Consider the following 23,751-nt stretch of genomic DNA (forward strand, 5'->3'; position numbering starts at 1 on the left):
CACCCCAACCCCAGAGTCGTCTGCGACTGGACTTAACTGTCAGGGGTCCTTTACCTTTACCTCTTTTTTTGCCTCCCCCTGTCAGGGCACGATGGGAGTGTTTACAGGAAAACGCCTTGAGCTTCTGATCAAATTCCTGGAATTGCAGATCACTGAAGTTAAGGACCCAAGAAGTCTTCAGGTTTTCCTGAGGAAAAATACAATGCTGATGTATTCTTATTCAGACAACAAAGATAAATGTCCTACTTCGTGGCTTACCATTGGCCTAATGAAGGGTAAAGGTAAAGGTACCCCTGCCCGTACAGGCCAGTCGTGTCCGACTCTAGGGTTGCACGCCCATCTCACTCAAGAGGCTGGGAGCCGGCGCCGTCCGAAGACACTTCCGGGTAACGTGGCCAGCGTGGCGAAGCTGCTCTGGCGAACCGGCACCAGAGCAGCACACGGAACGCCATTTACCTTCCCGCTATAAAGCGGTACCTATTTATCTACTTGCACTTAAGGGTGCTTTCGAACTGCTAGGTGGGCAGGAGCTGGGACCGAACGACGGGAGCTCACCCCGCCGCGGGGATTCGACCATGCGATCGGCAAGTCCTAGGTGCTGAGGTTTTACCCACAGTGCCACCCGCGTCCCATTATGAAGGATATGGTATACTTAATCAATGCACATCTAGCTATTTTAAAAAAACAAAAACTTCAAAGGAAGGCTATTTTTTCCACTTTCCCTTAGAACAGGTGTGGGGAATCTTTGACAGGTCCCTGGTGAGTGTTGTAGTTGAGCTTCCCTTAGTGCCCCTGGGTGATATTTTTGTTTTGTTTGATTTAAATAAATGTATATACATTAACAAATATTCTGGGATATTTTTTTTAATGAAACAATAAAATACTAAGTACATAGATACATAAAACAGTTAAAGCAACGATGGAACAGATAAAAGCAGAGTAAAACAAGCACAGATAAAACTGCGAGTAAAGAGACCTGAGAAAATAAAAATAAGATCTTCACCTGCTTAAACAAAACAAAACCATCAGTGGGAGCCAGGTGAGAAGCATCCCTAGTTACCTTCTTCTGCTGAAGTGAGACATCCATTAGCATCCCACCCCCCTCACAAGCCAAGATAGGAAACCCATGTATTTTTACCATTACGTTTGGCTCCAAGTTAACCATCACTCAAGAAAGAAAGAATCACATAAACACATTGAATTTGTTTCAGTGGCCATTGAAAATGAAACCATGTATGGAATACCACTTCTTTACAAAGTAAAAGTGCTTTTACAAAGGAGCAGTTAGACCCCTTCACAAAAATGTTCAAAGCCTTTTCTGAACGCAACATTCAAACTTTTTCTTTTTAAAAGAATTGCATTCCTTTGCCCCATCCCCTTGGACGGGCAGAAATGGTGGCAGGGCAGTGGCACTGTGCTTGGCCGTAAAGACAGAGAAGCTCATCGTGCACTCTGCTCATGAATGCCTCCCTTGGCACAGCCCCTTGCGGAGGCTGCCTGCCTTTCCCGCCTGCTCCATTGCCTGCTGCAGCAGCGATTTGTCATCCATTGCCTGTTTTCAAATGCATGACACCCAGGAGGACTACAAATGCACCTTTTTGTAACAAAGGCTGTAATTCCAGATTCCGCTTGTAGTAAACAAAAATTGCCCTTTTCCCTTATGGGGTATCCAAGAGCCCATATAGAGTCCTTACGTAGGTTCCCTATTGGTAGGAGAGAATAACAGAGGCCAACCAGAGAATATTGAGAAGCAAAGCAGCTAGTAAGCTTGATCTTTATTGATCTGTTGCAACAGGGTGCTCCCCTCACCCGCAGGAAAAGAGGAGGACCCACAAAAAGGCTGTGCAAGGCCTTATATAGGCATTTTGAAATTGCCACCCTGTAGATCAAGACCATCCCCAGAAACATCATACATACATCACAGAAGAGCTATAACCTAAGACCACCCCCCAGATACATCATACCTACATCACAGAAAAGGCGGTCTAAAACAGAAATTTGAATATTGTTTTTCTCCTGTTGTTTAGCTCCTGTCTGGCAGGTTACTTGATTGGATTGCCTGGGGAGCCTGGCCATTTTTTGTAGTGATAGATACCGTATTTTTCGCTCTATAAGATGCACCAGACCACAAGACGCACCTAGTTTTTGGAGGAGGAAAACAAGAAAAAACTGTTCTGAATCTCAGAAGCCAGAACAGCAAGAGGGATCGCTGCACAGTGAAAGCAGCAATCCCTCTTGCTGTTCTGGCTTCTGTGATAGCTGCGCAGCCTGCATTCGCTCCATAAGACGCACACACATTTCCCCTTACTTTTTAGGAGGGAAAAAGTGAGTCTTATAGAGCAAAAAATACGGTACTTAGTTCCTGGGCCAGGTCACAGGCTCACACCCTATTCAAACACAGACATACGCTTAAGACAGAATTTGTGAAGGAAAAGACAATGGGGAGGCTTTTCCACTTTGACCTTGCAGAGAAAACATTTGGTCAGTTTGGGAGAGTTTGGGAATCAAAATGGTTCCAGATTGGTCTTCCTGTGCTGATCTATGTATATGCTTGGTTGGTACACTTATGAACATTTAACATATATCTAAGACCTCAAAATTCCTATCACACACTCAAGCATCTATGCAAGAGAGATAATTAACCTTGCTTATATCTCACTGACAGAGGACATCACATTTCACTGAAAAAAATATGTGCTTTGGCCAAACCAGGAAGGGCTTGTGAGACTTACACAAGTTGCCAGAGGAGCTTGTGCTAAAAGGGTAATGATTGGGCTATTTACTCCAAAAGCAAACTATCAAAGCTCCCAGAGCTCACTGTTAGCAGAGAACAATGTGTCCTGGCCTGAAAGGATCCTGGTTGTTTACACTTGGTAGCCTTTGCCATGTTCTGCTTCCTCTCGAACACACATGCCAGCCAGACTCCTTCTCCGACTCCTCCTCATGACCCTGGAAGCCACTGGATGGAACCCAGTTTGCTTGAAGTGGTTAAACAAACAGTTGTGTTTGATTCATCTGAGGAGAGGCTGGTGGGAAAATGTGTGTGGGATTTGCTGCCAAAGCCATGATGAGTATACTCTTTCCATCTGGGAAGACTGAGTCATCTTGCGGAAGAAAAGTGCTTGCCTTTCTTGGGAATGAAAGAAAACAAGATGAAGAGTCTCCAGCACAGAGATGCAGGTGCTCCCAGGTTCCCTCCAGCAAGTCCTGGTCTGACTTGGGGGAACTCAGCTTCATTGAGGACATCCCATTGGAGACTGTCTGCTGCCATCTTGGATAGGAGGGCTGCATGTTTCCATGGGAGTGCCAGCTGTGTGAAGACTTCCCACAGGTATCTGGTGGGCCACTAGGAGAACAATGCTTTGCAAGAGGTTGAACTCGATGACCCTTTGGGTCACGTTCAACCCTCCAATTCTATGACTAGGTGAGCCTTTGGCCTAATCTAGCTGGGCTCTTCTCCTGATCGCATGTTCAAATTTTGTGTTTGTTAGTTTCTGCAGGGCAGAATGTGTAACCTGGGGTGGCCCACTCACAGCTTGGGAGCCTGATCTGCCATTCCCCACCCCTGACAACCCCACCAGTTTTCGCAGTGCCAGCGATAATAAAATATTTTTTTAAAAATAGACACAGCACACCAGTGACATGTGGTTCCCAGAGGGTGGGCCAAGCACCCTAGGCTAAATTGCTCAGCATGGAAATTTCTTCTTTGGTGATCACTTGTAGTCAAGTAAGATGGTCTACCATGAACATGGTCTTAATACCACCTGCAACCCCATATCATTGGGCCCTGGGGTGCCAGTATAAAAGAAGGTAAAGGGGTAATTCCAGTTGCCTTCGCATGAGATTAGGAAACAGAGAAAAAGCATTAATGACTATTGCTTTCTCTTCCCCATTCCACTGGGCATTGTGCAAACTAGGAAGGCATGTACACCTCTTGTGATGAGAAATGCGTGTCTCTGCCTTCACACTGGCAGAGCATGGCGGGAGGAAGCAAGGGTCACTCACAGTTTTGCTTGTGTGACAAGCAGAGGCAGTTGTGGCCCAAAGAGCTCTGCCAAAGAGGTCCTAAGGATGTTGCATAATCTAAACCAACACTGAAGGGAAATCTTGCCTAAAGTTTCATTTGAAAATGCCTCTATTTTGAAACTCAAAATCTCATGTCAAAACTTAAAGCGTGAGTGCTGGAATTCTGTAAACTAAACCTAATTTCCTTTCACATTCAGTGACCCAGACCTGCCATTTAGGGAGTGCAAAAAGTGCACATCTATCAAACTCTATCTATCTATCATCTATCTATCTATCTATCTATCTATCTATCTATCTATCATCTATCTCTTTTTTATTTTAAATGTACATTTCAAAAGACACACCTGGAATGGGAAATGTGGAAGATCTGAATTCATACTGCATCTTTCAGGCTGGTTTAAACAACACATTGCTTTGCAATTTTGGATAGTTAATAAGACATTCTGTGTCAATAGAGCTCAACATACAAGGCTCTGCCCAAACTACAACTGGATAATTATTTTTTACTGGCACAAATGTCAATTGCAGGCCCATCAATTGCAGTCAGTGTAGCATTTTTCACACTTCCTTTGTTCCTTAGATAATCACAAACCATTGGGGTTTTCTGAATACCTAAATTATTGTGTTGGAATTATGGGGTTGGTTTTGGTACACTAGGAGAAGGTTCAGGGGAGGGAAAAGTAAATGATATCTGAACTGCTGCAGTCCTGTTATAACTTACATTGCAAGCCATCCCTAACCTGACCCAAAGTGCCATGGACAATTGAGGCAGCAGATAAGGTTCAGAGTGGACAGAAAAATCCAAATTCTGCCCCTCCTCTTGCTCACTAAAATGGCAGGGCGTTCTCCTGCGCAGCTTCTACTGAATGAAAGAGACACTCCAAGGCTGCATCACTGAGCCTCATGCAAGGAAGATTGTTCTACGCTCCTGAATTAATAAAAGGAGGGTGGGGTGCCATCTGAACTTCCTGGTACAAGCTTAAAACTGCCCCAAGCTGGCCAGCCCTGCATTTGTCAAGGCCAAACTCTCACATTTCTGTTCCTTTACTTGCAATTCAAAGGTAATAACAGTTATTACCTTTCTCACTCTGGATTTTTGTAAAAACCAGATCACACTAACAGCAATACCCCCTTCCTTCCCCATTCAGCCCTTCACCCGACAGCCCGTTCCACTCAGGAGAGGCTTCAGGGCTGCCAGGAGTTGGGGGGGGGGGAGAGCCACCTTCTGCTGGCACTTTGGGGGATTCAGGCCCCTGCATGCAGAAAAATAGTGTGTCAGAGTTGAGGCTAAATTAGAACATTTCTCCCTGAACTCTAGTTTTGATTTTGATGGAGAAGTAGCAATCGATCAGTAGGTGCATTGAGAGGTACTGGATACCTGTGATTATGGTTTCTGCCGAGTCATATAAAAATCCATTAAACTGTCTTCATTAGACATATTAATTATTTGTTCAGTATTTTGTTCATGTAAGGCAGTCTGAGAACCCAGGCACAGGTTCACCAGTGCATGGAAACAAACCCTCAGAAAGCAGAACGATGTATTTATTAATTTGCATCCCTGTTGCTGCTAGAGCCATTTCCCAGTGGAGATAATTTGCCTCTTTACTATAAAAACACAGGCACATTTTTGAAAGCAAATTCTTAAGAGAAAGACAAGACAATAGCACTTCCTTGATGTTATTCTGATATGGTAATTTGTTATTGCAAGTCTGTCACTTACGGCTATTTCACCTAGTGAAGAGGAAGGGGAGCTCTGTCCCAGCTCTGGGTCATGAGAAGCATGTTGTTTTGAACGAGGCAAACTGTGTTTTCAGCCAGCTTCTTCAAGCTGAAGGTGCTGAAATCTTTTGTCCCCAGAGGATAATTTCCAAATTCCATGGCACAGTAGTTACCCAGTTTCCATCTACTGTGCCCAGTTGACTAACTTATTGGCTGTATCTCTCATCAGATTAATTCAGAGTCCCATGATGTTCCATTTGCTCCAAATCTTCCCACTAACTGAAATGAGTAATACAGTAAAGGGACCCCTGACCATTAGGTCAAGTCGTGACCAACTCTGGGGTTGCGGCACTCATCTCGCTTTATTGGCCGAGGGAGGTGGTGTGCAGATTCCGGGTCATGTGGCCAGCATGACTAAGCCGCTTCCAGAGAACCAGAGCAGCGCATGGAAATGCTGTTTACCTTCCCGCCGGAGCGGTACCTATTTATCTACTTGCACTTTGACGTGCTTTCGAACTGCTAGGTTGGCAGGAGCAGGGACAGAGCAACAGGAGCTCACCCCATCACTGGGATTCGAACCGCTGACCTGATTGGTAAGTCCTAGGCTCAGTGGTTTAACCCACAGCAGCAAAAGAGGCTGAAGATTCATACCACCACCGACAGAATTTGTAGGGATCTTAACACCAGTTGACAGGTGTGCATCCACAATTGATGTTTAGTCTTACAAATGCTCTCCTTGCTTTGTCAGATAAGAGGTCAGGAAAGAACACACACACCACACCCTGCACCCACCAAGTTGGAAGAATGCACAGGGAAGAAACCTATAGTGCACCCAGAGGACCCCCTTTGCACATTGCCTTGCTTGGTGGGTGGGGCCCCAGGAGTGGCCTCTCATAATGTCCTTCCTTGGTGGAGTACATGATACACCTGTCCCATATCACATTAAGAGATGAAGGGGGAGGGGGAGGGGAAGCGTCAGGACCACTGGTTCATAGAATCATAGAGTTGGAAGAGACCACAAGGGCCATCGAGTCCAACCCCCTGCCAAGCAGGAAACACCATCAGAGCACTCCTGACATATGGTTTTCAAGCCTCTGCTTAAAGACCTCCAGAGAAGGAGACTCCACCACACTCCTTGGCAGCAAATTCCACTGTCGAACAGTTCTTACTGTCAGGAAGTTCTTCCTAATGTTTAGGTGGAATCTTCTTTCTTGTAGTTTGGATCCATTGCTCCGTGTCCGCTTCTCTGGAGCAGCAGAAAACAACCTTTCTCCCTCCTCTATGTGACATCCGTTTATATATTTGAACATGGCTATCATATCACCCCTTAACCTCCTCTTCTCCAGGCTAAACATGCCCAGCTCCCTTGGCCATTCCTCATAAGGCATCGTTTCCAGGCCTTTGACCATTTTGGTTGCCCTCCTCTGGCAACCAAAGTTTAGCCAGCATCCACAAGGGGAGTAGTGCCCCTTCCCACTGTGGGTGCCCTCAATGGAAGTGTGTAAGGGACTGGCATGGGCAGGGAATTCCCCTCCCTTTGCTGAACAGGGAAAAAATGTCTAGACTATTCCATCTAGATCAACTGAGGATCCCTCAGCTACTCAGCAGGTAGCTCAGAGGACAGAGCTCTTGATAGCCTCCTGCTCTGCAGGGAAGCCCAGGTAGCAAACGGGGCTTGAATTTCAGTTTCTGTTGCATTTGGATGTCAGAGTTCAAGGGCTTTCCCACACTTACCTTTTGCCCCACTCCTTCCAGGCAGATGCCCAGTGGCCACACTTCAGCGTTCCGTATCTGAGTGTGGGCTTAGTTTTTTTCTCCCCCCGAAGCTTTCTCTGTGAAAAGTTGAGTTGGAACAAATGTCAATTCGGTTCTTTTGCAGGCTGGCATTTGCTCCAATTTTTGTGTGGGGAAAGCTCCCAAGCAAAAAAAGGGGGGCACTCTGACTGTTCCTGGAAAGACCAGAGGAAAGGTAAGTGTGGATAAGACCAAACTAAGGCCTTTTTCATTTCACTTCTATCCTGCTTGTCATCCAAAGATCTGAAGGTGGTATTGCATGGTTCATCCCTTCCACTTTTACCCTTGCAACAGCCCTGTGTGGTTAGGCTTAGTGGCTGCCCACAGTCACCCAAGGAACAATGGCTGAATTGGGATTTTAACTCGCCTTGTCTCTGTTCTAGCATCTTATCTGCCTTGCCACACAGAGACCTGAATCCAGTGCTGCCCAGCTGCCCCTCTATCTGGACAGGGATAGCCTAACTTCTGTTGTCTATGCTCTGGTGACCTCTAGGTTGGATTCCTGCAACATGTTATATATAGGGCTGCCTCTGAAGATGGTTTGGAAGCTTCAGCTGGTGCAGAATTTGGTGACCAGGTTGCTCACAAAAGCAAGACGGTTTGAGCAGATCACACTGATCCTGCAATGGCTGCCAATTAGCTTCCAGGCTCAATTCTGAGTGGCTCAGGACCACAATACCTCAAGGACCGCCTTTCCCCATAGGAGCTGACCGGGACTCTGTGACTATCCACTGAGGACCTTCCTTGTGTTCCACAAGAGGCCCCTCTTTGTCCGCCACCTCCACATGAGGTCCAGAGGGTGGCAACAGAAGAAGGGGCCTTTTTTGCTGTGGTTCCCCATTTGTGGAATGCTGTCCCCAGGGAGGCCTGCCTGGCACCTCCATAATACACCTTTAGGCACCAGAGAAAAACCTTCTTCTTCAACTAGGCCTTTGGCTGCTAACATTCTACAACCTATTAAATGTGTTTTGGAGGAGAGGGCTTTTGCTTTGTTGCTTCTAGTTTAACTATTTACTCGTGCTTCTATCCTGTATTTTTATGTTGTGAACCACCATGATGAAGAGCAGTACAGTGGTACCTCAGGTTAAGTACTTAATTCGTTCTGGAGGTCCGTACTTAACCTGAAATTGTTCTTAACCTGAAGTACCACTTTAGCTAATGGGGCCTCCTGCTGCCGCCACACTGCCGGAGCACGATTTCTGTTCTTATCCTGAAGCAAAGTTCTTAACCTGAAGCACTATTTCTTGGTTAGCGGAGTCTGTAACATGAAGTGTATGTAACCTGAAGCGTATGTAACCTGAGGTACCACTGTATATGAATCTAATAAAATTAAAATTAAATAATAGCCAAACTTTTAATAAACTGTGATGATTAATTTAGTTTTTAATTTGATACTGAAATTCTGACTGTTAAGCAGTGAAATAATGTTATGGTTATCTAGTCAAGATTTCAAACTCTAAAACCCCCGCAAAACAACCTATAGAACCTGGCATTGTGTCTGCACAATCAAATCCTCATTCTAACCTTGATGGAATTTAAAACTCCTGAAAATTGCAGGTTGTTCTGTTCTTGTAATCTCACTAGGTGGCCTTGGCTAAGCCATGGGAAAATCATTCTGAACAAATTTACAGGATTATTAGAAAGATAACAATGTGTAACTGGCTTCTGCATGAGGGAGAAAAGCTAAATAAATAGTCATTTATATGTCCGAACTCAGCCTAAGATGGCAAGTCAAACCAGGAGTCCCCCACTGCTCCAAGGTGCCAGAAGAGGGCAGCTGTATCTGCCCCTGCAAGGATGACCAGCCCTGTAATCCTCCTCTCCTTCCAGACCGATGCATGGAAAATCCAGCTACATTAGCTTTGGCTGGAACATCAGGCTATTTTAGGAAACTTTATAAACAGCCAAGAGTGTGTGCCTCTCACAAATCTTAATTTGCTCAGAAAACAACTTTTACATGGCTTAAACTGGCTTTTAACAGAGCGGCAAGTTCTGCCATTAAGAAGCACCAGGAGTTATTCTGCTCTTTAAAGCAAGTACCACCAGTGTACTCACATACAGCACATGTCCCTAATTTAAAGAACTTGCAAAAAGGCACTCCCGGGAGAGAAGATAAACTTTCTTCCTGGCCTGTTCATCCCAGTATTTTCCACCTTTCTCCTGGAGAGAGTGAGAGTCCAAAACTGAAGTTTTAGGTCCAACTCTGATCTGGCAAGCCTGTCTGGAAGGACACCTGAGGACAGGGCATGGCAGGAAGTCTCTACTGGGCGCTTGCCACCCGTGGAAGTGAGGGGCGTCTTCTTTCAAATCTGAGAAGTTTTGCAAACTATTCCCAAGCTATATGGCGAGAGAAGAGGAGTCTGGAGCCCTCAGTTAAATGTGAGATCATCCGAAACGAAGATGGACATCATGTACAGATTAGTTCTTCAGCTGCATCCAAGTACAGTTGGTGCAGAACATGTGAGTCACGGCCCTGGCAGAAGGAAGCTGAAACAGAAGCTGAAGGCTTGTCGGGTGTCCAGGGCCCTCAAGACTCAGTGGCTGCCATTGGGAGGAGAACGTTGAACAAGGTCACATGCAAGTTGTTGTCGCATCTGGGCACCGTAGGCTGTGGGGGAAGAATGCTGACCAGGGCCTCCAAGAAATGCAGGAGTTTCTAAAATCAAAACCAGATAGCTAAAGATCCTGATTGCTAGAGCTGCCATACGTCTGGATTTTCCCAGACATTACCGGGATTTCCAAAAGGTGGCGCTTTGTCCTGCATCTTAGGCAAGTCAATAGAAAAAGTCAATAACTTTTGGGGTGTCCTGTTTTTTACTTTTTGAAAAATGGCAACCCTATGATTCCAAGCTGAAAATAATAATACTGTTGCACCCACAATTTGTGTTAGAAAGAGCACAGCCGGCAGCTCCTTCCTCTGAAGCAGAGAAAGAATGGCCCACATTTTGATAGGGGGCATTTTAGGCTCTACCTATTTAAATGAAGTAGCAGATGAAGCAGGAAACTCTCCAAGGGTGGGAGGGGCACGGTGAGGTTTTTTCCACTTAGCAGGACAGTGAGAACCTCTTCCAGACATAGGAAATGTTGCAGAAGATGCCGTGGAGGGGAGAATGAATACACTTGGGATGCAATCTCCTTTTGCTGTACCTGGAACAGTGGAAGTCTAATTCAAAGTACCACTACATTCCAATTGTTCCTATTTTGTGTGTCTGTCTCATGAGTCCATTTCCTGAAAACTAAGTGAACCCTTCCCTCCTTTTAGATTTATATACCACTCTTCATCAAAAGATCTCAGAGTGGTTCCCAAGATAAAATTACGAAGTGAAAATCCAAAACTGCCACCATTTTCAGCCCCCTTAGCACAGATGCTGCAGGCAATGGTGAGAGATGTAATTGGCCATACAGGATGAGCTTACAGTCTCCCACTTTGCAAATGAGTTGTGGTGAGTCTCAGACTCATGAACTGCCACTCCTCTCTTGTGCACCAGAGAAGGAGATCAGAAGCTTTTGCTCCCACTTTTAAGCAAACCACAGTTGGATCCTGATCTGTTTTCACTCGCCATGGTTTAAACAAACAACCCTGGGTGTGTTTCAAATTGGAGCTGCAAAAGAGAAGAGGGGAGGCAAAGTGAGGCTTGTTGCAGCTCTTACATACAGTCGTAAAACCATGGTTCCCTGTTACATCTGAACTAAACCTCAAAGTAGGCAAAGCAGTCTGAGTGACAGAGATGCTTCTCCATTCCAGCAACCCAGGCCACATGCAATTACACTAACCTCTATCATGGGGATTTCATGGACTCCTGCACCTCTCCAAAGCATGGGTGAAAACTAGGACTCTGTACACACACACACCCCTAATCCACCTTGTGGTCCCAATCTGTGGTCCTCAGATTGGATCAATTTGCCCACCTCAGGGAGTAAAGGTAAAGGGACCCCTCACCATTAAGTCCAGTCGCGGACGACTCTGGGGCTGCAGCTCTCATCTCGCTTTATTGGCCGAGGGAGCTGGCGTACAGCTTCCGGGTCATGTGGCCAGCATCACTAAGCCGCTTCTGGCGAACCAGAGCAGCGCACAGAAACGCCGTTTACCTTCCTGCCAGAGCAGTACCTATTTATCTACTTGCACTCTGATGTGCTTTCAAACTGCAGGTTGGCAGTTGGTCCCCAGATTGGGTCAATTTGCCCACCCCAGGGAGTATATAAAGCTAAAACTGGCTTTTTAAAGTAAAGGAGAATCAGTTATGAACACGTACCTGTAAATCAGGTGATATGAGCAGAGGCGGGCTGTCAAAATGGAAGGTGGCCCCCACACCAAAGCCTTGCTTAGCTTAATTGGCACAGCATGAGATTTGGGTTTGAGCCCTACCTTGGGGATGGACTAGATGACGCTTGTGGTCCCTTCCAACTCTGCAATTCTGTGATTCATAGAATCATAGAATGATAGAGTTGGAAGAGACCACAAGGGCCATCGAGTCCAACCCCCTGCCAAGCAGGAAACACCATCAGAGCACTCCTGACATATGGTTGTCAAGCCTCTGCTTAAAGACCTCCAAAGTAGGAGACTCCACCACACTCCTGGGCAGCAAATTCCACTGTTGAACAGCTCTTACTGTCAGGAAGTTCTTCCTAATGTTTAGGTGGAATCTTCTTTCTTGTAGTTTGGATCCATTGCTCCATGTCCGCTTCTCTGGAGCAGCAGAAAACAACCTTTCTCCCTCCTCTATGTGACATCCTTTTATATATTTGAACATGGCTATCATATCACCCCTTAACCTCCTCTTCTCCAGGCTAAACATGCCCAGCTCCCTTAGCCGTTCCTCATAAGGCATCGTTTCCAGGCCTTTGACCATTTTGGTTGCCCTCCTCTGGACACGTTCCAGTTTGTCAGTGTCCTTGAACTGTGGTGCCCAGAACTGGACACAGTACTCCAGGTGAGGTCTGACCAGAGCAGAATACAGTGGCACTATTACTTCCCTTGATCTAGATGCTATACTCCTATTGATGCGGCCCAGAATTGCATTGGCTTTTTTAGCTGCCGCGTCACACTGTTGGCTCATTCTACTGGGGCCGCATGGTGTCTTCCAGCAACAACTCACAGAATTCTCGCAATATCCTGCAGGAGCTTTGTGAGATCTCGCCGGAAGCTGCAACCTCAGTGGCGAGGGCTGGTGGGGCAGCTGCCGGGTCCCCACCTTGTGGAATGACACTGCCCAAGGGGGCTGCTTCAATGTGCCTCCTGGGATGGCAGACCCTGTGTGGCAGCACATGAGATGCTTCTCTGTTTTGACTGCTGAGAACACAGGAACCGCGCCAAGTCAGGTCGTTGGCCCCTGAGCTCAGTATTTTCTGACTGGCAGTGGAGGACTTCCCTAGCCCTGCTACCTGAGGTCCTTGTAGGGGGAGATTCCAGCAACTGTTCCTGGCAATGCTGCCCTCCTGGCACCTCTCCTGCTGGGCCCAGGATTTCAGAGGAAGCCGCTGGGAAAGAAGCGTGTCTCCTCTTGCCCTCACTAGATGTCACTGTTGTTCTCTGCGCAACTGCTCTGGCCATTTTCTCTGGCTGCAAAAGCAGAAGGGAGGAGAGGGAAGCCACTGAAATGCGTCCAGTTAAGAATCAGCTACTTTTATAATCTGCATGATTCAAAAGTTTTCAACAGAATCCTGAAGATCTTTCTTCTGTATCCTTTATTCTCCAGTGCCGCCCCCATCAGAAAACTGCCTCAACAAGCAAATTAAGACAGACACGTAATTTGACTGGACTTCATATAAAAGTGCGAGTGATTTTGCAGCATGCCATAAATGGAATGATTTCCAGTGCATTGAGACAAATGACAGGCAGAGCTTTCCCACCCCTTTGCTCTTAAAGGGGGAAAGTGGGGGAACAGGATCCAGACTATATCTTGCACCTTGTACCAGATTAAAGAGACCCAGCAGAAAGACTGTTTTAATTATACTTATTGGAAACAACTGGCACACTGGGAGAATTACCGTAATCTTCTGCCAAGTATGCCATCAAATGACCCCCTGAAAGGGAATATTTGCAAACCACAATGACTAACCTGTTATTATGGGATAGATTAAGAAAAGCAAACAAGAGAGAGGAGAGACACTGGTGAAGACAGGAATTTGAGGATCATTTAGTTTTTGCCAAAGGAAATAAAGAAAGCAGCCCTCCAACATCTTACTCAAAGTAGGTAGGTCCCACAGAGGCCTCTCCAGAATAAACAAATTGAAAAGTGGTGATGAAAAAAAGAAAGCGCAGCATCGGAGCAAACTGGGGCTTCCTGACTTCTCAGTGCAATCTGTGGGCAGGAAAATCAAATATGAATTCACTGATTATCATTATTATTATTTGCCATTTTGCTGAATATTATTCAGGGAGGACTCCAACAGCTCAAGAGGAACTTGACTTTTTTTTAAAAAAAAAGTTTTTCTCTCCTGAGAAATTCATTTATGTTGCAATCCAAATACAGTCCTCTGCAAAAAAAAAAAGGGGGGGGAGAGGAAAGGGCAGCCCATAATACCACTCCTCGCCCCTCCCCCCCCCATACAGTGCTCAGGGTGCCTGTTCTAGCTACTCTGTGGGTGGGTCTGCCTCACAGTGACTGGTGGCGAGTTGCATCTGCAGCAGATGGTGGAATGAATGGGGCAGAAAGAGTTTCACTACGTATTAGGCATGAGAGATTTTTTAATCAATAGTTTAGTGGGGCAGGGGTTGCCCTGCTTGAAAATGACCCACAGAGGGCGATAGACATTGGGCATAATATTGAGTTGGAAGAGTGGATAAAATTATGGAATGAGGGTTTGAGATTTACTGGATGTATGGCTTTGAAAGGGAATGTATTAAAAATGATGTATAAGGTAAAGGGTAAAGGGATCCCTGACCATTAGGTCCAGTCGTGGCCGACTCTGCGGTTGCGGCGCTCATCTTGCTTTATTGGCCGAGGGAGCCGGCGTACAGTTTCCAGGTCATGTGGTCAGCATGACTAAGCCGCTTCTGGCGAACCAGAGCAGCCCACGGAAATGCCGTTTACCTTCTCGCTGGAGCGGTACCTATTTATCGAACTGCTAGGTTGGCAGGAGCTGGGACTGAGCAACGGGAGCTCACCCCATCGCAGGGATTCGAACCGCCAACCTTCTGATTGGCAAGTCCTAGGCTCTGTGGTTTAACCCATAGCGCCACCCACGTCCCAAAAATGATGTATAGATGGCATTTAACGCCAACAAAATGGGCTAAAATGTATAGAAAGAGAGATAGAAGAAATGTAAAGAAGTAGAGGTGATTATTTTCATATGTGGTGGACCTGTGACAAGGTTAAAAAATTTTGGGAATCAGTCTACAATGAGCTTAAAAATATTTAAGTACACCTTTCCCAAAAGACCGGAAGCTTTTTTGCTAGGTCTAATGGGAAGGGAGATTAAAACAAAAGATCAGAATTTGTTTATGTATGCCACAGCCGCCGCAAGAACCCTACTAGCCCAAAAATGGAAAACACAAGATATATCAACCATCCAGGAGTGGCAGGTGAAGATAACAGATTTTGCGGAACTTGCCAAATTGACAGGGAGGATCCGGGGCCAAGAGGACCAGAGATACAAGAACAATTGGAGCAAATTCATTGAATACTTAAAGGAGAACTGTAAAAACTTAAAGACACTAGCAGGACTATGGAGAGGGGTGTTTGAATCGTCAGAGGGAGAGGAGAGTTCTTTCCGAGGGTTTCCTGCGTCACCGTCAGAGGGAAGGACGGGGGGAGGGGAGGGCCCTGGGAGGGAGGTGGATGTCAGGGAACTGACATCGGAGCAGAGGGGAGAGGCGGTACTTCCCGATTCTGCAGAAGAAGGAACGAGTAAGGGTAGAGAGAGAACGTCATCTGGGGAAGAATGTCCAGGTGACACCAGGAAGAAGGAAGAGGGGGAAAGCATCTTGGAGGAGAGGCTCCGAGACTCTGGCAGTGAAGGCAGTGAAGAGAGTGGAGGGCCACCTCTAGGCACGCCCACTCTGCGCAGAAGGGTTTCGCGCAGAGAGGGGAGGCGGAGATTATCCGTCAAGGAGCTTCTATGCTGGAGGAAATTTAGAAGCCGCCCACTCACGGATTCGTCGAGCGACTGAGCAGCAGCAGCACCCAGGCTGCTCAGTCAGGGAAAGACACAACCCACCCCTAGCAGTTTGGAACCGCTAGAGGTTAACACACAAGCAACCCCAATTCCCGTGACAGTATGGATTGTTGGAAAAAGAATACCTAAAGAAAACAATAAAAAAATATTTTTAAAAAAGAAAAGAAAATGACCCACAGAACATGCGAATCATCACCTAGGATCCACAGCGGCCGACATGAATACAGCTGTGCAAATTAAGTCAATCGGGAAGTCAGATGTTATTCTGGCAAGAAGGTAGAAAATTCCTTCTTGGCACCCTAACTTTCTGACTGTCTTGTTGCTGTGCGATCATCTTGTCGCTGTGCCAGTTTGTGTGTTAGTGATTCCCCCTGGGCCGCGGAAGACCCTTGAAAGTGTGTCACAAGACTGCAGTGCAGATTTGGAAACAGCTCAGTCAAGGAGCTGAAGGTGCTGAGTTTTGTGGGAGAACTGCAGGCATTTCCTGAACAAAGATGACAAGTCTTACTGGCAGGATTCCAATTTAAAATGGTTGAGAAGCACTCCCCCCCCCCAGGACTTTGTACTAATATGGAGGGTCAGGCATTAAATGAGCAAAGGTGAATACAGAAACCTCAAGCCCAGTAGGAAAGACACATGAAAAATGAGTCTCTGAAGGTACAAACAGCAATACGTTGTTTATTGCTGTCTGTTCCATCCACCTTGTGTGCAGCTATACCAATATAATTTGTCACAGTTTTATTTATTTATAGGGTAATTTCAAGAAGATTGCCGTGGGTGCCTTGTTAACCAAGAATCATACTTCTAAAATGTGCTTTTATCAGCAATGTGACCCACGAATTACACAAACGTCACAAGCAGAGCCCTCTCAACACGTCCCATCTCAGAGTTCCCACAGTGTGGCCTTTAAGCTCTTAAAAAATCCCTCCTTCAAAGTGGGGGTGCACCACTGAGGTTTGATTTTCATTTCATCTCTTTTGAAATCACATTGTTGTTTCTTAAATGTTGCTCGAGAACCAAAGCCCAAAGGATTTGCACACTTCTTCCATAATTCACCTTCTCACCCCTTGCCTTTTCCTGTAAGACCTATTGCAGTCGTTAAGAGTCATCAACAGGCTCATCTCAGCTATCTGCCAATCTCCCATTCCCACCACCCTTCTGAGTAATACCCCTCCCCACCTTCTCCCTATATAGAAGGGTCTGGCAACTTCTGTTTCAGTGTATCTGAAGAAGTGTGCATGCACACGAAAGCTCATACCAAGAACTAACTTAGTTGGTCTTTAAGGTGCTACTGGAAGGAATTTTTTTATTCTTCCATAATGTTCCGTTTAGCAAGTGATAGATAACACACTGTAAGATTATTTAAAGAGCTCCTAATTTTTAAAGCGCTATGTTTGGCATTTATTTATTTATTTATTTATTTGCAAAAGTATTTCTATCCAGCTTGCAGGCTCCACCGTGGAGCCTCCCTGACTGCCCTGCCCTTGCCCTTAAATTTGTATTGCTTAAAAACTGCAAAGAGAGAACACAAACAAATATTTTTTTTTTAAAAAAGAACAGCAGTAGGATCCTCATAAAAGAAACAAAACCAAGTAGAGAATAGTATTGAACCAGTAGTGAACAGATAGCTAAAAAACACCTGAGGTAATCATTCAAACCGCAATTTATAAATAACTTAAATTTGCAGCTAAACAACCCAGGTTTTAGCTACTACTTAAAGGTGTCCAGAGGGCAGGGGATGTGTGCGTAGGTGACAGCCACCTTGCAACCAGTTGTTGTGGGCATCAGTCGGTCTCAAGAGACAATGGAGTGTGCTTTTGGGAGTGAAGCCAAACCCCTGTGTTCGCAGCACCAAAGCGACCTCTCTGGGCCGCGTGTGTGTGGCAGTCCTGGCTGGCTAGATAACAAGACCCCGCTCTCGGGCTCACTGGAAAGCAGAACACCAGCTTGGCCACACTGGAAGAAGGAGTACAAGATGCCATCTAGCCATCTTAGGAACTCCACTCCAGATTCATGTCGGATTTACTCCATAGCCTTTTCTTCTCCCACAAGTCAGCAGAGGTTTAAAATCAGAGTTTTCCTTCTCCTAGAGGGCTACTTTCCCAGGTTGATGAGCCACATCTGCCCCTCACTTCCCTCTACAGCACATGCAGAAACCACCTTCCTGACCACTGGGTCCACTATTGGTCTCATCTGCTCAATGCGCCAGAGCCTCTCTTTGCATGTAGCGGAAGTCCCTAACTCAATGAGGGTTTGAGATGCATCAGCCACACTCACCTGGTTTAGCCGGCCAGTCAAAGGCATTTCCTGGGGTGTGGCTGCAGTCGCCTGCTGACAGCTTCCAGGAGCCACAGGTGGGAGCTGAGTGCACCTGAGGGTGGGGGCAAAAGGTGGACAAACTAGGAGCACGACATGTTCCCCACCAGAGGTACTACTCCTTCCCTAACACCCCACACACCCCAGGATCCGTTCCCATTGGGGTAGGGTCACACCTGCACTCCCATTTTGCACCATGAGCCATGGCTGGTGGGTTGACAGAAAACAAACCCTCAGTGCTCTCTGCACATATGCTGGAGCCTCCACAGCATGAAAAGATGCTCCCAAGGGTGTTATTAGGATGGTACATTATGGGGCCTAGAAGCGAACTTCTTTCGCTCCTTATGGTGCTGTTTTGGCAGTTGTTCTGCCCGGACACTGAGGTCCAGTGCTGAGGGTCTTCTGGCAGTTCCCTCGCTACGAGAAGCCAAGTTACAAGGAACCAGGCAGAGGGCCTTCTCTGTAGTGGCACCCGCCCTGTGGAACGCCCTCCCACAAGATGTCAAAGAGAAAATAACTACCAAACTTTTAGAAGACATCTGAAGGCAGCCCTGTTTAGGGAAGCTTTTAATGTTTAATAGGTTATTGTATTTTAGTGTTCTGTTGGAAGCCGCCAACCCAGCCAGATGGGCAGGGTATAAATAAATAATAATAATAATAATAATTATTATTATTATTATTATTATTATTATTATTATTATTATTATTATTATCACTGCTGCCCCCCTGCCCTCACAGAGATGGGAAGAGCTTAGAATCATATAATTGTAGAGTGGAAGGGGTCATGAGGGTCATCTAGTCCAACCTCTGAAAAGCAGGAATATTCTTCCCAAAGTGGGGATTGAACCCACAATCCTGAGATTAAGAGTCTCCTGCTCTACCTACTGGGTTATCACAGTCGAGTGTCTTTTGTCGCCCATTTTGAAGTCTGCAGCTTTGTGTCAAAATGGGGCTGCAAAGATGGAGCTATGCAATATGTTTAAAAGTCAAAGTTTATTTTGAATAAATTCTGGCTTTAAATTTTGTGCTGTATAGAATATGCCAAAGCTTCTCAAACTTCAGGAAACAACAACTTAGCCAGAACTGAAACTGTTGGATGTGGACCAGGAGATAGAAGCAAAGGGGAAAGGGAGAGATCAGAAACATCTGGATTCACAGCAGGATCAAAAGTTAAGACTCTGAAGAAACAACTTGATGGATTTTTGAAGCCTGGAAAAAATATGGGTTTAAGCTTTCAATATAATTATTGTTGCTGTTGTTCTTTTTACTATTGCTTTGATTTCTTAGCCACCCTTTACCATAATGTCTGAGGCAGGTTAAGGTAAAGGTAAAGGTAAAGGGACCCCTGACAGTTAAGTCCATTTGCGAATGACTCTGGAGTTGTGGTGCTCCTCTCGCTTTACTGGCCGAGGGGGCCGACGTTTGTCCGCTCCGCAGACAGTTTTTCTGGGTCATGTGGCCAGCATGACTAAGCCACTTCTGGCATAACGGAACACCGACACCAGAGCAGCCCATGGAAATGGCGTTTACCTTCCTGCCAGAGCGGTACCTATTAATCTACTTACACTTTTTGGCGTGCTTTTGAAATGCTAGGTTTGCAGGAGCAGGGACCGAGCAACGGGAGCTCACCTGTTGCGGGGATTCAAACCGCCAACCTTTTGATTGGCAAGCCCTAGGCTCTGTGGTTTAGACCACAGCGCCACCCACGTCCCCTGAGGCAGGTTACAACCATCAAAAACACAATATTAGAAACAGTTAAAACAAATTATCACTGGTTGGACCCTAAAATATATATCTCAAATGCAGACCCTCCAAGTGCCCCTATTTTCCAGGGACAGCCCTGAATTTACAGAAGCTGTCCCAGTTTTTGGTTTGATCCCGGAATGTCCCGCTTTCCCTTAGGACATCCCTATTTTCATCAGAGAAATGTTGGTGGGTATGGAAGTGCTAAAAGTCAGGGTAAAAAGTGTGGGGACAGTGGGAGGGTGAAATGTAAATGGTATGGAATAATTTGGAGGGAGAATGGCACAATCTGTTTCCTTTGGGCTGTAGGAACAGCGGCAGACCTGAATGCTATTGGGAAGGAAGCTGAACCTGCAAAGACATTTTATGTTGCAATATCAAGGCAGTTCCAACCAATTCTCGCAACAGAGCTAAGAGGTGGTTAGGCTGATTTACACCAGTTACCTGGTGTTTGCAACAGAACCATATACAGTAAATCTGAAATTTTATTATTTTCAACTTTTTGTTAAATTTCTACAGTGCCCTTCATCTGAAGATCACAGAGCACTTTACATTATAAACACACAAAAAATACACAAAATAGTAAGAAAATAGTGCAGTATGCAGGCACAAGATGGCAATGGGAACATAACCTTTCCAGGCCAGCAATTAAGCAAGGCCATTGCTAGGCCATTGAAGTCAAAGTTGGCTTGGACTCTGGCTACCTGGAAGACCACTTTCTTCAACACATGCCCAGCAGACCAGAGAGATCATCTGCAGAGCCCCTCCTCCATCCACTGGGTGCCCCTCCCCTCTGAAACGAGGCAAATGGCAATGGAAAGGGGGGGCTTCTCTATGGTAGAAACTTGCTCTTCTGTTTTCCTTTTTCTAGACTTCGTTTTTAAAAAGTGCAATCAGGGCTGGCTGTTGCGTTCCCCCTGCCAACATCTTGGTGCGGACAGTTTGAGAGGCCAGGGCCTAGGAACATTTCAGCAAGAGCTGTGCTGGGGGTCTTCAGCCAGCAGTCAGCTGGTGAAGCTCCATAAACTCCCTACTGTTCATCTGCCAGAAGGGTGAAAAGAGAGGTTACAGATTCTTGGCTCAGCTGTCGCTGCAACACACGAGAGACGCTACCTGCCTACTTATGTTAAGTTAGCAGTTGGGAAAAGTTCAGAAGACAGTTCTGAATTTTCTGGCTGCGACACCATGTTATGTCTATTTTGTTAATAAATCAAATTGATTGGCTGAAGTGCAGCTGCTGTAGTCTGATCCAAGAGAGTTCTGAACAACTCACTGCATCTCACCCTAAATCCTTGCCTTGGGCCTTTCAGACCACCTATGATTCCGTCCTAATATTCTACGCAGCTGGCTACCCTACTATGGGAAACAAAGGTGAGGGCATTTAGATGCCCAGCTAAGCTGGTCTTCCTTGTGGCCCCATGGGGCACAGAGAGGGGTAAGGACTCTCCTTAGTACACATCACTCACAGGTTCAAGGGCTGAAACTGGACTCTGGTTCAAATTGAATGTAAGAGTTTGGCTGCTCTCCAATGGTTGCAGCTGTTACTAGAACAAACATAGAGATGGTTCTTGACATAATAACAAAAGCTAATCTGTACACAATAGATATAGAAATTCTTGAAAACTATTCAACTATTCAACTATTGAAAACAAAGTCCAGAAGTGCATGGACTTTGTACCATTATTACCTCCATAGCAGTGGTCAGAGTTGTGGCAGCGGCATGGTGAGCAATTCTGGTCAAGGAAATGCAAATCCCATACGTGGAATAAAGTAGCTAAGTTAAATAATTGCTTTTGCATACTTGCCTTGCATAATTAGTTCATTTTCCAGTATTCACAACATGTAGATCAGCTAGAGGCTATCATCTTCCTGAGTATAAATCTGTTTAACAGGCAAAGGGTTGATCCAGTCTGAGTATATCTGTACAGAAGTAAGTGCCACAGTGACTGCATTCACACGGCAGGTTATTTCGTTTCCCCAACTTATAGTTGAGTTTTCACATGATGTCAAAGCCACTTCTGGAAATTTAGTGAAATCCAGTGGAGGTTTAGCACTGATTTCCTTGTTCTTTGGCAATCACTCATAGCCAAGTAAGATTGTCTTCCTTGAACACGGTTTTAACAGTGAGTCCGTAAGTGACTGTGGAGGCCAATTCTGGATCCACACATCCTTCTACAGGGGGGACATAGGTTTCTGGGAGAGAGTTGATGACGATGTGGATGTACCAAGCGTCCCTTCCTCTTAGAGCATTTCTCCCTTGCATCCTGAGTTCGAGTGCCTTCAGTTATGTACTGAAGTTCTCACCCTGGGCCAGCAGGGGGATACTGTAGATAGTTATGCAAATAAGGGACCTAAAGTGACGTTCAGTGATTGGATAGTTTTAGAAAATTGTTACAGTTACATTGTACTGGAGCTCTATATAAGCAGGCTGACTGAGCCCTTCAGTTCAGTTCTGTCCTGGCCTGTGAATAAACAAGAGCTGTTTGAAGAATCGCTGTGTCGTCTGATATGTTCACCCACAACTTAACACATGACATCTTTGGTAAAGGCTGTTCTCCAATTGGAGCGCTCACAGGCCAGTGTTTACCAGTTGTCGGTATTTATACTACTTTTTTTTTTTTTTTTTTTAGATCATGTACTCTGAGTTCACAAGGACATAGTTTCAGTTAAAGGGTAGATATTGCGGCAGGCAGCTGAAAGTAGTTGAATTTTGGTCTCATTGAACTCAACAAAATGTGCTAAGAGCCACTTCTTTCAATATTTATTTTGACTAACCTAGTTAAAAACTTTCATTAAAAAAATAAATAAATCCAAGTGTGGTGTGACCCTTTAGGCTTTTAGCTTGTTCGAAATGGCCTTCTATGACAAGCAGCAGCTAAAACTACAAAGGCAGAGATGGGAAGATGGAACTCCCAGATTCCTTCCCCTTTCCTTTCCTTTTTACAGTAGTAAAGGGAACATGTGTTTGCACTCAGAACCAATACTATTAAAGAACCAGTTAAGCAGACACAAGCATTTGAAAGAAAAAATTCTACATTTCAAATGAAAAAAGTAGTTTTTCATATTTCTTTATAAATCTGTGTCTCCAGATTTTATCCCCCCCCCCTTTGTTAGACAAAATTGGCAAGAGAAGCCCAGGGGGAGGGGAGGCACAGGGAGATAGACAGCAGCTTCGCGTCAGAGGTCAGACGCTGGCTTCGTAGCAAAGTGACCTGAGTGGAAACTGAGATGTCTGCCGTGACACTGTCTTTTATACAAGTACTTAGTGGCTCTGTTACTCACCCATTTCCTTCACAGAGCAAGAAGTCCCAAGAGGGGTCCGTTCTTCTTCCCATGGATCTCTGCTTATTCACAGAATAGAATAATAGATGTTGTAGAGTTGGAAGGGACCCTTGAGGAACATCTAGTCCAACCCCCTGCAAGGCAGCTGCCCCATATGGGGATCGAACCTGCAACCTTGGCGTTATCAGACCACATCCTAACCAACTGAGCTATCTGTAGCTCTAGGAGGAGAATAGGGGCTCCAAGCAAGCACCCCGAACAAACTACAGCTTCCAGAATTCTTTTGAGGAAGCCATGAGTGTTTAAATTGCTGTGATACTGCTTTATGTAAATGTGTAGTGCAGATGGAGCCATGTTCTCATTTCCAAAAGGGAGAACGGAAGCCAAGAGTGGATTTGTGACACAGGAATGCTTGTGGCTTTGCCTCACAAGATTCTGTGAGGATGAATGATGGGGAAAGTCATGAGGCACTTTGCAAAATTAACATGCTGTAGACAAACCAGGGAGCTGAACTGAACCAGAAATAAAGAAAGAAAGCACAAGGAGACAGCTACCATGCCCCCTCCCAAGCCAGAAGAGAACATGAACCACTGAAGTCTATGCTGACCCCAAACGAAAAACAACAGCAACACGAATCAGGTTACCATTTCCAAAATAGGATTGGACTGAAAGTGGAGGTAGCCAACTAATTTTTACTCAGAGTAGACCCATTTATAAGGAAAAACCATCTTCCGGAGAAACTGCTGCTTGCCT

General features: G+C 45.6%; 2 long non-coding RNA genes across 2 annotated transcripts; both read right to left on the reverse strand.

Annotated features, from left to right (window-relative positions):
* Positions 1–8,904: 8,904 nt before the first annotated feature.
* Positions 8,905–11,902, reverse strand: LOC309525610. Its single transcript, XR_014216457.1, has 2 exons — positions 11,793–11,902; positions 8,905–11,141 (listed from the first exon to the last, which is right to left on the reverse strand). It is a non-coding gene; the product is annotated as an uncharacterized lncRNA (long non-coding RNA).
* Positions 11,903–12,927: 1,025 nt separating this feature from the next.
* Positions 12,928–23,386, reverse strand: LOC309525599. Its single transcript, XR_014216448.1, has 3 exons — positions 22,999–23,386; positions 21,518–21,597; positions 12,928–13,095 (listed from the first exon to the last, which is right to left on the reverse strand). It is a non-coding gene; the product is annotated as an uncharacterized lncRNA (long non-coding RNA).
* Positions 23,387–23,751: the final 365 nt, after the last annotated feature.

This window comes from Podarcis vaucheri (genome assembly GCF_965113315.1).
Source record: "Podarcis vaucheri genome assembly, chromosome: 1".
NCBI lineage: Eukaryota > Metazoa > Chordata > Lepidosauria > Squamata > Lacertidae > Podarcis > Podarcis vaucheri.